Source organism: Pempheris klunzingeri, chromosome 3, assembly GCF_042242105.1.
Source record: "Pempheris klunzingeri isolate RE-2024b chromosome 3, fPemKlu1.hap1, whole genome shotgun sequence".
NCBI lineage: Eukaryota > Metazoa > Chordata > Actinopteri > Acropomatiformes > Pempheridae > Pempheris > Pempheris klunzingeri.
Window position 1 is genome coordinate 24,795,191 of NC_092014.1, and position 16,264 is coordinate 24,811,454.

Below are 16,264 nucleotides of genomic sequence, written 5' to 3' on the forward strand. Positions count from 1 at the left end.
CTCCCCACACAAGGCTCCCTCTGCAACACATTTGACAAGCATATGGTCTCTAGTTAACTCTGTCATCCATCATTACTATTATCATTTTCTGTTCTTGTGTTATTTGTTTTGTCTGCCTAATTATGTGTGAAGCATAGTTGGCTTAAGGTTATGTTGTGCTTTAACAAGTGGTAATGTTCAATTGGGCTATCAGAAATAATTAATAATTATCAAAGATAATTACTAATTATTAAAATAAATGAACTTTGAATAAAGTCCACCTCAATTGGGGCACCACCTCAAAAAATGAGGAAAAGACAGCCGTTTTAATTGATTTAGTCTCATAAAAATACTAAACTATCAATTTGGAATTATGTTTTATAATTAATTTAATAATTTCTACCAAAATTACCACATTGATAGCTAGCTGAAGGATTTTGGAGTTCTTGACAGTGTAGAGGTTGGCAGTGTTCACCCTTGTACAACATTAAAGGAGACAGCAGGTATTAAAACATTCATTAAAACAGAACAAAACGCAGAGGCACCATTAAGGTGAAGGACTTGTACTGTGGTTGCAAGTACAGCTGAAGCAGAGTAGGTATTAAAGACATCTGCTGTTACAGAAACAAAATCAATCAAACAATCTAACTAAGTCTCTATGACTAAACTAACAAATAATAGGAAGAGTGTGTGTGTGTGAGTGTGATAACGCTGAGGAATGTGAGATGAGCCCACAAAGGTGGGGGAGAGCCCAAATGGTAATGGCCAGACCCCCTGGGGTGTGGGGCAAAGGAGACAAAGGAAGCTAAGTGCTGTTAGCTTAGCTTTGTCCCTCAGTGGCCTGTTGGAAACTGTGTGTAGATAAAGGTGCCAGGTTAAGAAAGGATGGTTAGTTTGTAGACCCTGTGTCTGTGTGAACAAACTAACATCAACTAAACTTAATGGCTGCACAGTAATCTACAACACATCACAATAATCAAACACAATGAACATTAAAGTAAGTCAATACATTAACAGGGGTAAACCATGTATGCAGTAATGCTATGCTAATTATGCCCAGTTAGAGTTTGTTACTAGTCCTTAAAGGGGAGAAGAAGTGTCCTTGAGGATGCTGCTTTCTCAGCCTGTTGCTGGAGGAAAGGTGTGGTTCTTGTCCGTTGCTGTGTGGTTGCAGGCTGGAGGAATCCGGTCGCTCCTTTGTTCCTGTTAGTTAGCAGCTCTGTGCTAACTTGCTGGTGTGCTCCTGTTGTCGGTTCTGGTTATCAGCTGGCAGACTCTGGGTCGTGCCTGCTGGCGCTGATCTGCTTACTTCAGGCAGGACCTTGTGTCGCTACCATGAAAGAGGTGGCTGCTCTGATCTTCACCATGTGCTATTCACCGTATAGTGAAGCACAACAGTTATTATTAGTATTATTACCGTTATTATTATTATTATTATCATGATGTCATGTTACTCCTGCAGGATGTTCTGTGAAGTGATATATTGCAAAGATTTCAGTGTGAAGAAACCTCCTTTAATAGCAGGGTGTATTGTGAAACGACAGGATTGTTTCCCAGCAGTCTGGATTGTGTAAAATAATGAATGGCCTCAATGCCCACACACATATCACTTCTGTCAGTGCTGGTAAACTGTCATGAAACCCTTTTATCAGCTCTTATCTTGTTCCAGTGATGATGTTAATGATTTGACGCATAACGTGGGTCTGTGCTGAAAGACTGTTTATAAAGAGCACGGCAGCTTTCACGTTCACAACAGTTGATACTGATTTTCTACAAGGTAAGAAGGATGTTACAGCTTCAAGAATTCAGCTGTCGCCATTTGAAATTTAGACATTAGAGAATTATAATCCTTTTGAAAAAAATGTAGATCACATCCTGATTCTGTTTTCCTCCAGACCCTCATCATGTTGGCCATGAAGACTGAGCTGCTCATCTCTCTCCTCTGTGTCACACTCTCTGCAGCAGGTAAGACTCCAAACAGCAGTACTGACAATTCACCTTAACTTCAAGACCAAACAGGATGTTAATGTCTTACAAAATCAGCTCATATGATCTTCAGGTTAATGTATGGTCTGTAAATTTACAGACAACTCACAGTCTTGAACACAAAGCTTGGTCTCTAGTGTTAAAGACAAGCTCCAGCTGTCCTCCAGAGCAAACCACCAACCACAAGAGGTATTGTTTGCAGGACAACGTAAGCACAGGGGGTTCCATTGTACTGTAGTCTTGCAGCATACTGAGTTACAAAAAAGGTCGGCGATGCTAAGATCATGATCGAATAAACGATGAACAAACTCTTGACATTAACTACATAGCTAACCGGATGTGTTTCCTCTCAGTTGATTCATTGGAAGAGGCCATTGGCGTTTCAGCCACAGCTCAGTGTCTTTTAACCTGCTGTCACTTACTGTTGACAGCGGCAAAACGTCCACAGTTATTTAGTTATTTATCATGTTCATTATTACCTTTCTGTCTGAAATAAGACAAATATTTTAAAATTGTAATTAAACATAGCAATGCCATTTATGATCCCGGATCACTGTTGATGCTTTGATACTCATTTGACATGTGTTTTGTGTCATGTTTTTCCTCTCAGCTGTGCCGGTTGCAGATGTCCAACAAGCTGAACTCGTAGCCCCAGGTAAGTGTCTGTTTAGCTGCTTTCTACCCTTTGACTCCTGTTAAAGCTGTTAAGTTCTGATGTTTGATATTAGCAGTGAACTAAAAGGACAGTTTGGGATATGAGGTCACTAAAGCCATATGTTATATTTATATAATTTTCTTTAAGGAGCTGATCATGTTCTTCCTCTCAGATGTGGCAGTAGCAGATGTCCAACAGGAGGAAGCTGCTCTTCCAGCCTCAGGTCAGTGTCTGGCGCTCTACTCTTATTGATCTTTACAGACTCCTGACCACTGAACATATTTACAGCATCATGTTCTAGGGATTATGAGCGATCTAAATACTCTCAGACCGTTCATCCGATCAAGCTGAAATTTGACTATGTTGTAGTCGAAGACTTGATGATGAAAAGTTATCAAAGGCAGAGTAGAATATTGAACGGCATGGCGTGGGCGGAGCCTCAAACTTTAGCCTTCGCCACAAAACAGGAAATGGATCATAACTCGGCTGTAGATGATCATATCTGAATGAAAGTTATCACGTTTGATGACAGTCCGGCCCTGAACACATCTGTAGGACAATATTCACAGACACTCATAGCGCCTCCTGGTGGCAACAGGAAACGTCATGTTTTACGCCGTGGCGTCCACAGACGAGACAAATCAGCAGATCTACTTCAAAATACTGTCAGATGATTAACGTCTTAGATGAAGCTGTGGAGAAAAGTCTGTGACTTTTCGTCAACATGGAGGGGGTGTGGCGTGGCGGCGAAGTTCGACCCCTCGCCATGAAATTTCGATCACCAATAGCTCACTTTGTAAATGTAAACTGTACAGCTGTGTACAAGATTTATGACACTGTGGTGGCGTCTGCAGTCCTTTATGCAGTGGTCTGCTGGGGAGGAGGGAGCACGGAGAGGGACAGTGAACACATTGCACAGAAAGAGACTGAACAGACTGGTCAGGAGGGCCGCCTCTCTCCTGGACTGCTCCCTGGACTCCATACAGGAGGTGGGTGAGAGGAGGACTCAGCAGCTCCTTCAGCAGCAGACCGAGGCACCCACCCTGCAAGAAGGCTCTTGAAGCAGTCGTCTATTCTCCTTTTATGTGCTGCCTTTGCCTCTCTCATTCCCCATTTCAGGACGGCTCTGGCAGTGCTGTACAGCTCGCTGTCAGCACAACTGAAGGCAGTGTCCCTCTCCCTGAGCAGGCTCTGCACCTGTTTTGTCATCCAGGGTTTTTCCTTGGGGTAAACCCTGATGCTCCTGTCCACAGTGGCGATGTCCTTGCAGAACTTTTTGCAATCCAAGACTGCTGTCGTTTATTGCTTCAGGTCAGGACGTGGAGCAGTACACGAAAGCAGTAGAGAATTTTGAAGTATTTCAAGGGCTTATATCTCAGCAAAAATGACACATAGGAAGCTGATTCCTGGACCAGGTGGAAGCTTGCAGATAGATGCATAAGTATGAGGTAGTTGCATCACTCTAGATACAAGCATGGAGGAGATATAACAGAACAAAGACATTCCAAATTTACATCTATTGTATTGGGTCAGAAGAGAATTTTGAAGAATTTCAAGGGCTCATATCTCAGTGAGAATGACAAAGCTGAAATGTTGATCTCTTGTCTCATATTCATCTTTTGATGTCAACCCCAAATGTTTTCAGTCTACAGCAAAAATAAGGGAATTGGCCTCACTGTTCCAATACTTTTGGAGGGGAGTGTATATGGCATTTACCTTTTTCCTTTTTTCCTTTGAATGTTAAGGACACTGACGGAGATGACATGCAAAGAGACCTGCAGAAAACCACAATGAGCATTTATGTGATCAACAAGGAGGGTGGAATGAATGGACACCATGAGGACATCGGACTTTTGGTTGAGGGAGTCATCATCCTGGACAACATTACATCTCCACCCCAAGCTTGTGCTTTGATGCTGGGAGTAATTTATGCACTGAACCTGGCCTATCCCAAGGAGCTGAAGAATTACCATGAATTCATTCAGAAAGTACTCATGCAGATGGACGGGGGAAAAGCTTTCCCCCAAAGTCCTTGGGCTGCAGAACAAAATCACTGTTGGACTGTAAAGATTGTGCAGCCGCACTTGCACGTTCAGCGTGTCCCTGTCTCCTTTCTGTGGAAGCTTCTCTGAGACACACTTTGCTGCCACAATTCCAAACACAATCACAACCCATTTTTCATTTTTCTGCACACAAACGTCGTTACTCTGCTTTCCCCTGGATGGCTGTTTCTGCTTGTCACTCACATTTATGCTGTTGTTTTCCTGCAACAACTCACCACCCACAAATTTATTGAGAAATTTCTGTTACATACCACACCCTTACAATAACAATCAAAGCATTTCAGTGCCAAAAAGAATGACTTTTAGTTTTCTTTTACTTACTTAACTTCGACATTTTCTGGGTTTCTGGACCAAAAGTAAGGCCCAGTGTTAAAAGTACTTTAATTAGCATTTAATGCTCTGTTTTTGGTTTATCAGGGGGGTAAAAGCTGTTATAATCAGCTAAAGAGCTTGTCTTTATTAATGGTCTTTTTGTTTGCCAGCTATGGACAGTTCTGACTGTTTTCTTAATAATTGTTGCTGGACACATTTGTTTTTATTGATGTGGTGTTTTTTGTGATTGTCACTGTTTTTCAGTAGAGGGAACAGGTTTGTTATACACATTGTACTTCCTTGGTTTATGCAAAATTTCAATGCAGAAACAAAATTTGGGAGACTGCACTTATAAATGTGTCAACACTTTTGATGTTAATGGTTGTTTAAACCATCTGAGAGAGGTTTTATTTGTATAAAGCTGTCTCAAGTGTAGCAGTTAAAGCTAACGTAAAGCGTGCAACAGTTAATGCACTTTGCAGTTAAAAGGTGGTTGTCAGATGCTTGTTTGAGTATAATCTCTGACACTCAAGGTTTGTAGCATAATAAAGTCGGAGTTGTTATAACCATTTTTGTGTTTTTTATATTTTTACATACTTCATTGACAATTACTCAACTAATGTTAACTAAGAATGTGTACTTTCACTCAACTTAATTTAAATATGTAGTCAATAAACCATTTAATTGATCTTAATGTACATTTTTAAAAAAGGTTAGTGGTAAACAAAGAATTTAATTACTTTTAACAAGTGTTAAGTTGGAATTACTAAGGAAAATTAAACATTTATTCAAAACAAGTGAGATGGAATTACCAAAATAATATATTTTAAATTGACAGAAAAATAATAAGTACAGTCAACTTAAAAAATATATCTAAATTTAGATAAAATTATTTCGTGCAACCACTTGACATAGTAAAATTAAATACATTCAACAAAACATTTTTTTCAGTGTAGAGAAGGGAAATTCTGATTATCAGGTTAGCCGCAAAATGTTGACTGTCAGCTCCCGAATGAAGTCTGACATCTTAAATAGACTAGCAGAAGACATTATCAAATACAAAGCCTACCCAGAGGATGCACATTTCTGCACAGTTGCAGAGGCTTTAATCAAAAAACACCCTTGTTTGAAAGAACTGGGCTCATTCAATGGCTTCTATGGTTGGAAACAAAGACTAAAGGACAAAATGGGAAACTACAGGACCCAGCTCAAATTGCAGGGCTGTCTGGAATTGTCAGTAAACTCTCTGAAATCCAAAGCAACTACAGATGTTTTCCCTGCAAAAAAAATGACGTCAAGAAAAGAAACAACGGCGGGGTTATTGGAGACAAAATGGCTCACACGTTCGCCTACAGAACCAAGGAACCCAGCATCAAGGATTTCAAGGACAGATGGCCTGGGCTGTTTCAGCAGAAAGAGGTAGTAATGGAAATTAAGTGATGGACATCTGTATCTTGGTATTGTTACTGTGAAAATTTTGGATTAGTCATAATATTATTTTAATGCGAGATCCTATATCCACTTCATTTTGTCTGTTTCAGATCAATGCAGAGTTCCAGAGGCTTGTGGCTCTTCCCCTTGAGGAGAAATTTATGGCCCAACTAGACAAGTACTCCAGTCAGTTGATCAAAGTCATCCGGGCCAAAGGAGGAGTAACACGTGAAAAAACGGCTGACGTCATTCAAACACTGGACCAGGTATGTACCTAACCATGGGACCCTAATTAGGCTGGGCTGTACCAATGTTTTTGTATCTTTATGGAGACATGAAGAGCAGTGTCTCTATTGTTCTTAGGTTAGTATTCAAGTGCATGTTTCCTGCAACTCAAACTGTTACGGATACATGTTTTAAGAGATTTGGGGAAATAAGCAAGATTATGTTGTCCTAGGTTGAAGACGTAAATCTTCAGAGGGAGTGTCTCCTGAAGGCCCTCATCATATTCCTGGGAGAGGATGCAAATGACCTTATTAAGGAGTATGTGGTAATTTTCCAACATTTAATATCCACACATTTTGACACATTCCACCAATGTAAAATTGATTGTATTTTACCATTTATAGTAGTTCTGCCAGCAGAATTAATTGCAAACACTTCATGTATTTTATAGCGACAATAAACATATAGGGTCAAATACCTATTTTTAAAATGAAAAAGATTTTCCTGACTTGGAAGACTTTCCAAGTATGAAGGAACAGTTTTCCATTTTTTAAAAACACCTTCCTTTCTTAGATTGAGATGTACTAGTTTAATGTGTGTCAGCTCAAGTCTCTGCTGGTTGCAAGGCAGTCAAACACTCACTTCTGAACAGAATTTTACACTGAAAAATAAAATAGAATACGCTTTTAAATTGATTGTGACCCTTTTACAATATGTTAATATTATATTGTGCTATCACAAGCTGTGTATCCGTCTCAATCCAAGAACTGTGGTGTTTTTTATTTATTTGTGTTTACTTTACTGAAATTTTGTTTTGGTTATGCACCCTACTGTAGGACAGTAGCGCAGATGATAATCAGAGGGACCTGGAGCAGCTCACCATGGCAGTGTTTGTCGTTCGGACAGAGGAAGGAGGACTGAAAGAGCCTCCAGAAGACATTGGCATTGTTGCATGACCTGGCCTCAGTCGCCTCAGCTTGTGCCCTGCTTCTAGGTTTGATATACAGTGGGTATAGAAAGTATTCAGACCCCTTCACTTTTTCCACATTTTGTTATGTTACAGCCTTATTCCAAAATGGATTAAATTCTTTTATTTCCTCATCAATCTACACTCAATACCCCATAATGACAAAGTGAAAAAAGTTTTTTAGAAATTTTTGCAAATGAATTAAAAATAAAAAACTGAAATATCACATGTACATAAGTATTCACACCCTTTGCTATGACACTCAAAACTGAGCTCAGGTGCATCCTGTTTCCACTGATCGTCCTTGAGATGTTTCTACAACTTGACTGGAGTCCACCTGTGGTAAATTCAATTGATTGGACTTGATTTGGAAAGGCACACACCTGTCTATATAAGGTCCCACAGCTGACAGTGCATGTCAGAGCAGAAACCAAGCCATGAAGTCGAAGGAATTGTCTGTAGACCTCCGAGACAGGATTGTATCGAGGCACAGATCTGGGGAAGGGTACAGAAAAATTTCTGCAGCATTGAAGGTCCCGAAGAGCACAGTGGCCTCCATCATTCGAAGTTCAGAACCACCAGGACTCTTCCTAGAGCTGGCCGCCCGTCCAAACTGAGCAATCGGGGGAGAAGGGCCTTGGTCAGGGAGGTGACCAAGAACCCGATGGTCACTCTGACAGAGCTCCAGCGTTACTCTGAGAAAATGGGAGAACCTTCCAGAAGGACAACCATCTCTGCAGCACTCCACCAATCAGGCCTTTATGGTAGAGTGGCCAGACGGAAGCCTCTCCTCAGTAAAAGGCACATGACAGCCCGCTTGGAGTTTGCCAAAAGGCACCTAAAGACCATGAGAAACAAGATTCTCTGGTCTGATTAAACCAAGATAGAACTATTTGGCCTGAATGCCAAGCGTCACGTCTGGAGGAAACCAGGCACCGCTCATCACCTGGCAAATACCATCCCTACGGTGAAGCATGGTGGTGGCAGCATCATGCTGTGGGGCTGTTTTTCAGCAGCAGGAACTGGGAGACTAGTCAGGATAGAGGGAAAGATGAATGCAGCAAAGTACAGACATCCTGGATGAAAACCTGCTCTAGAGCGCTCAGGATCTCAGACTGGGGCGACGATTCACCTTCCAACAGGACAATGACCCGAAGCACAAAGCCAAGATAACGAAGGAGTGGCTTCGGGACAAGTCTGTGAATGTCCTTGAGTGGCCAAGCCAGAGCCCAGACTTGAACCCCATTGAACATCTCTGGAAAGACCTGAAAATGGCTGTGCAGTGACGCTCCCCATCTAACCTGACAGAGCTTGAGAGGATCTGCAGAGAAGAATGGGAAAAACACCCCAAATGCAGGTGTGCCAAGCTTGTAGCATCATACCCAAGAAGACTTGAGGCTGTAATCGCTGCCAAAGGTGCCTCAACAAAGTACAGAATAATTCAATTCAATTAAATTTATTTTGTATAGCCCAATATCACAACAGAGTTGTCTCTCAGTGCTTTACAAAGTTCACTGAAATAAACAAGAAGTGTAAGCGAACAAACAATCTAATAAAGAGTCCAGCAGTCAATGAGGCCAATGGATCAGTCCGAGGCATCACCTGCCCTTTATGACCCTCCTTCTTCGGGAAGGAAAAACTCAAAAAACCCAGTGGGAAAAGAGAAATCTCCGGGAGCACCACAGTGAAGGAGAGATCCAGATCCCAAGGACGGACAGGCTATAGCCTTGGACAACGCACATCCATTGCCTGATGGAGAACCACATCAGCAGGACCAGGACCAGGACCCACAGGAACCAGAGGACCACATCAGCAGGGCCAGGACCAGGATCCACAGGATCCACAGGAACCTGAGAGATGAGAAAGCACAGAAAGGCTCCGGGGAAGATAGCAAGTTAGAGGCAGACATTTGGATGACATGAGACATGTGTAATGATGGAGAGGAAGAGGAGGATAGAGAATAGAGGAGCTCAGTGCACCATTGGAGTCCCCCGGCAGTCTAAGCCTATAGCAGCATAACTAGGGGCTGGTCTAAGGCCTGAGCCAGCCCTTAAATATATGCTTTGTCAAAAAGGAAGGTTTTTAGTCTACTCTTAAATGTAGAGAGGGTGTCTGCCCCCCGAACCCAAACTGGAAGGAGGTTCCACAGGAGAGGAGCCTGATAGCTGAAGGCTCTGCCACCTGCACTACTTTTAGAGACTTTGGGAACCACCAGTAGGCCTGCATTCTGGGAGCATAGTACTCTAGTGGGGTAGTACGGTACTATGAGCTCTTTAAGATATGATGGAGCCTGACTCTTAAGAGCCTTGTAAGTAAGGAGAAGGATTTTAAACTCTATTCTAGATTTTACTGGAAGCCAATGAAGAGAAGCCAGTACAAGAGAAATGTGGTCTCTTCTTTTAGTTCTCATCAGAACACGAGCAGCAGCATTCTGGACCAGCTGGAGTCTTTAACGACTTATTGGGGCAGCCTGATAATGAGTTACAATAGTCCAACCTAGAAGTGACAAATGCATGTACTAATTGCATTGTCTGTGGATATGATGGGCCTGATTTTAGTAATATTACGTAGATGGAAAAAGGCAGTTCTAGAAATCTGTTTAATGTGGGAGTTAAAGGACAAATCCTGATCAAATAAGACTCCCAGATTCCTCACAGTGGAGCTGGAGGCCAGATTAATGCCGTCCAGAGCAGTTATGGTAGTAGAAAAGCTGTCTCTGAGGTGTCTGGGGCCAAGCAAAATAACTTCAGTTTTATCTGAATTTAACAGCAGAAAGTTGCTGCTCTTCCAGGACTTTATGTCCTTAAGGCAGATTTGAAGTTTAGCCAACTGATTAGGTTCATCTGGCTTTATTGATAAATATAATTGTGTATCATCTGCATAACAGTGGAAATTAATGGAGTGCTTCCTGATAATATTACCCAGAGGAAGCATACATAAGATTAAGAGTATTGGTCCAAGCACTGAACCTTGTGGAACTCCATGTCTAACCTTAGTGTGGACAGAGGATTCATTGTTAATATGTACAAACTGAAATCGATCTAGTAAATAGGACTTAAACCAGCTTAATGCAGTTCCTTTTATACCAATGAACTGTTCCAGTCTCTGTAACAGGATGTGATGGTCAATGGTGTCGAAAGCAGCACTCAGGTCTAACAAGACCAGGACAGAGAGGAGTCCTCTGTCTGATGCCACAAGGAGGTCGTTTGTAACCTTCACCAGTGCTGTCTCTGTGCTGTGGTTCGCTCTGAAACCTGACTGAAAATCTTCAAATAGACTATTAGAGTTTAAAAAATTACACAGCTGATTAGCTACGACTTTCTCCAGGATCTTGGAGAGAAAGGGAAGGTTGGATATAGGTCTATAGTTAGCTAACACACCTGAATCAAGAGTAGGCTTTTTCAGGAGAGGTTTAATTACTGCTACTTTAAAGGACTGTGGTACATGATTACATACAGACTGATTTGTCATATCCAGTAAGGACGTGTTAATTAGGGGCAGGACCTCCTTAAGTAGTCCAGTAGGACTACTGTTGACGGTCTAGATGAGGAGATTATTGAGGTCAATTCAGCAAGATCAATTGGAGAAAAACAGTCCAAGTACACATCAGGTGTAACAGCTGTTTCCATGATTAGAAAATTTTATCATTAAAGAAGCTCATGAAGTTGTTACTGCTGAGCTCTAAGGGAACACAAGGATCAATAGAGGTCTGGCTCCTTGTCAGCCTAGCTATTGTGCTAAAAAGGAATCTAGGGTTGCTTTTATTTTATTCTATCAATGAGGAGTAGTGGGCGGCTCTGGCATTACAGAGGGCCTTTTTATAGGTTTTAAGACTATGTTGCCAGATTAAACGGGATTCTTCCACTTTGGTGGCCCGCCATGTCCTTTCTAGCCTTCGTGAGTGTTGCTTAAGCTTGCGTGTCTGGGAGTTATACCAGGGAGCTTGTCTCTTTTCTTTAATTCTCTTCTTTTTTAGAGGGGCAATAGAGTCTAGTGTAATTCGCAGTGAACCTGCAGCACTATCAACCAGATAATCAATTTGGGAGGGGCTGAGATTAACATGGGGGTCATCCATAGCAAAGGGACACACTGGCTGAAATACTGAAGGAATCAACTCCTTAAACTTGGCAACAGCACTATCAGATAAGGATCTAGTGAGGACCTCCCTGTCATATAGAGCATAGTCTTGTAGCAAGAAATCAAATGTTAACAGGTAATGGTCTGATAAAATAGAGTTATGTGGAAAGACTGTTAACTGTTCAATTTCAACACCATAAGCCAAAACAAGGTCAAGAGTGTGGTTAAAACAGTGAGTTGGTTCATTTACACTCTGGGAGAAGCCAATTGAGTCCAATAGTGAGACAAAAGCAGTGCTGAGACTATCATTTTCATTATCCACATGAATATTAAAATCACCTACTATAATCACTTTGGACTAAGTCTGATAAAAACTCTGAAAACTCAGTTAAGAATTGACACTGTGACAACCAACACTGGTTTTGGAGTTTTCCAGGTTGGGTTTGAAAAACTAAGAACAAGGCTTTCAAAGGAGGTATAATTAAGTTTGGGTCTAGGTTGGACTATTACACTAGAGTTAAAGATTGCTGCAACTCCACCTCCACGTCCAGAATCTCTGGGAATGTGAGTATTAGTATGACTGGGAGGAGTGGCCTCATTAAGGCTAACATACTCCTCAGGATGTAGCCAGGTTTCAGTCAGACACAATAAATCAATTTCATGGTCAGATATCAGATCGTTTACTAAAACTGCTTTGGATGGCAGAGATCTGATGTTTAAAAGTCCACATTTCACTCTCCTGTCCTGTTTCATAGTGCCAATGGTGGTATTAACTCTGATTAAGTGTTTAGGCTGAACTCCTCTCCAGACTTAATAGATCTAAATGATCTGAGTGGTCGGGGGACAGACACAGTCTCTATAGGATGTTGGGTGGGTGACTGGAGGAGCAGAGAAGAGTAAGACTGCAGCTCTGCCTCCTGGTCTCGACTCTGGATTGTCAAGTTTTAGGACTAATAAACTTCGCCATATTTCTAGATAAGAGCGCAACTCCGTCCAAAGTGGGATGGATGCCGTCTCTTCTAATGAGACCAGGTTTTCCCCAGAAAGACTTCCAATTGTCTATGTATCCCACATTGTTAGCTGGGCACCACCTCGACAGCCAGCGGTTAAATGATGACATGCGGCTGTACATGTCATCACTGGTCAGGTTGGGCAGGGGACCAGGGTCCGACATTGTTTTGGCAAAGTCAAAACAATGAATTAACAAACATTAATTTTGGTGACCTCCGATTGGCGTAATCGGGTGTCATTAACGCCGATGTGAATTACAATCTTGTTAAATCTACGATTAGCCTTCGCCAGCAGTTTTAAATTTGACTCTATGTTGTCCGCTCTGGCCCCCGGGATGCACTTAACTATGTTCGCCGGTTCACCGCTAGCTTCACGTTCCTGACTATGGAACTTCCAATGACCAGAGACTGTTTCTCAGCGGGTGTGTTGCTAAGTGGGGAGAAACGGTTGGAAACCTGAAGGTGGTGGTGCACTGTGGGCTTTTCCTTTGGACTATGTTTCCTCCGGACAGTCACCCAGCTGCCCTGGTTTCCTGGCTGCGCGGGAACCGCCGGGGGAGTAGGAGCTAAGCTAGGTCAGCCCGCACTTGTGCTCCATGGTGTGGAACCGTGTCTCTGTAGTGGAAAATCGCTATTTGAAATAAAATCAAGCTTGGTACAATGTCAAACAAACTGAACTCTTTATTATCTTGCGCAAGAGAGTCAAGTCATCCACACCACAGGAGAGTGAAGGAGTTGACTGGCACAAAGAGATATCAGACAGAATATTATAGGCAATTGGGCGTATCATAAGCACAAATGGTTTTCTTCCTTATAAGGTAAGAATCTAAGTAAAACATAGCATTATAAATCACAGACACAAAGAGCGACAATAGCCAAGGTAACTCCCTAATTTCTGGTCATCCTCCCCAACGCTAAAATCAAGGTGGTTTCCTGTTTTCTGATCAAATGCCCTCAAACTCAACTCCAGGTGTTTTCCTGTTTTCGCCATGTCCTTTTCTTAGGATCAGTTGCAGGGCAGATATATACATTTGGCATGTCTCAGTGTTGTTACACTTGTGCTTTCAAAGGTCATCAACAACTAATTGTCATTTCAGTATTTTTCCATCACATTTCCCCCCTTTTGATTACAAAATCACACAGGTCAAAAATGCTCCTTAAAAAAAAGTTAAGAAAAATAGAATAAATGTAAAATTCACTCAAACGTTGACGCTATCAGGTCCAACGGTATTTTCACAGGCATATAACCTCAGACATGGCAAGTCACATTATGTGATTTAAGGCATCTCATCATTAAGTTATGCTGTGCATAAATAATATTGCAGAAAGCTTTTTTTGTGATCCAAAAGATCTGAGGATGTAGCAAGCTTATCAATGAAGGATAAATCTGTCATGGTGTAGGTCATACTTACACATGAATTGTCCCATCGTCTTCATCAGACGATGTGTCATAGTCAGGTATGGGAAATAAGTCAGGTTGGTCAGTCATGAGTGGAGGGTCAGTTGGTAAGGGTGTATACATAGACAACATGGTGGTGACGGATGATGAGACCACACAACTTATGAAAGCCTTTCCGCATGGAATAAGACAGCACCCTACTAATGGCAGAATCAGCAGGCACACAAGGATGCCAGTCGTTATTGACAGGATCAATGGTTTCCATTGTCTGAAAGCGTCTCTAAGCCAACCAAGATGATAAGGTACACCTGAGTTTTCTGCCAGCTCAATTTGCAAAGCTTTCAGCTGGTTCAAAGACTTGGTTATTGTTCCATCTGAGCCTGTGTTATTTGGAATAACGGTACAACACTGGTCACCTATCAGTGCACAGACACCTCCTCGGTCTGCCAGTATCTAGAGCTAATCTGTTCTGCCATGTCATCTGAGAAGTTGCACTCAGTTGTTCAGCTACACCCTGAATTGCAGCGGTGGTGTGGTTCAAGAAACGTTGCTATTATAATAGTTGTTATAATAGATGTAATTTATCCACTCTGTGTTTTTCTGAGCTTCAATAGCAGTACCAATAAATGGAATGAAGTGAGTGAAACCCCCTGCTATTTCGTTTCGCGCTTTGCACTCATTTGGAACTCCCCTTGGTTGCCCAATAGCATCAATGTATACTCTAGTGTCCACGGGAGGTAGGTTAATATCACGCTTTCTGCAGTGTCTGGAATTCTGTCCAAATGGTCCTACGGCCAGGTGAACTTCCTGTACCAACACCACATGAGCACATAGCCCCGTCCAATTCGCCGGTAACGTTTGTCGGAGCCGTCGACCACCACACTTCCAGAATACATCTGGTACTGCTCGGTCTTGTTTGTTAAGGTAGATTGCAGTCGATATATTACGCAGACACGCCGACCATTCAGAGTGAGAGATATTTGACAGTACATCAACACAGTTTCTAAGAGATTCCATCTCTGGAATTTGTACAGTCACATTACACTTCCCTGTGAACTTACCAACCTTCGCACCTGTACCTGTATTATTGTAACATACAACTACACTGTTCTCCAACTGCGTTAATCCCTCTCCAGGCGGCAGGCTAATACGTCGCCGTGGAACCTTACACTGGGACTTCCATGGCTCCACTCTCCCTGCCAGGCTGTTGCCTGCTGCTAATAAACAATGTACATAACTGAAGCTCCATTGAGAATCATTATAAATACCCATACGGGTGTACAGGTCGGTGTGGTTTACATATTTCACATTAACTACCTTGGACCAACACTTAAAAGGGGTTGATTTCAGAAGGAATACCAGTGAAGTGTCGCGGAGGTGCTGCACCCATGCATATTACACAAGTGTCGTTTGTCAGGGATCGTGCTGTAAAATTAGTCAATTGAAACCATGTGTTTTCTTGTAACCACTGTCCTCTAAACATATTCGGAGGTGTTGCTTCTCTTTTGGTTCGGTTGTGGGTTAGGGTAAGTCTAGTCGAGTTGGTCAGGTCAGTGTCATCACTTTTGTTAAACGTCAACAGTATTGGAATTACTATCACTATTGCAATCCAGAGAAACACACATAATGTACCTCTTACCCCACAAAGTCCAGGGTGCCATGGACGATGTCTTTCCATTGTACAATAGTTTGTTCTAAGCTGTTCGAATGTCAGCCAGTCAGCAGGAGATTATTGGCACCGTTAGGTTACTTCTCCTTGTCAACACCAGAGACATTGACAATCAAACTCACAAATTTGATCAATTACAAACTTTCTGCAAACTTCCCAATTCTTTCTCCTGAAGTCCTTCACCACTACGTTGTTGCAAACTGTGAAGAGAATTAATGGCTTCCTTTGGAAAGGCAGCTATCATCTGTTTCTTTACATCAGACAGAGCAGAGGATAGGTTAGCACAATAGGTTAGCATATCATTCATATTCATGCAGGGTCTTTGGCGCTTCTGTCCCGATGTGAGGAGGTGCTGCAAACAGGCAAACAGGACTGAGATTGTTTTGCGTTCTTTTCCTCATTCTCATGTACATCAGCACAATGGGAGAGCCTGTGTCCATTTTAACCCTGTCTCTGCACAACATTTTGCCAGTTTTGTCTTGATGAGACCC

General features: G+C 42.1%; 1 long non-coding RNA gene across 1 annotated transcript; it reads left to right on the forward strand.

The window, feature by feature from the left end:
- The first annotated feature begins 1,747 nt into the window (after nucleotides 1-1,747).
- Nucleotides 1,748-2,868, forward strand: LOC139199486 (uncharacterized). Its single transcript, XR_011584131.1, has 3 exons — nucleotides 1,748-1,944; nucleotides 2,576-2,620; nucleotides 2,793-2,868. It is a non-coding gene; the product is annotated as an uncharacterized lncRNA (long non-coding RNA).
- The last annotated feature ends 13,396 nt before the right edge of the window (nucleotides 2,869-16,264 follow it).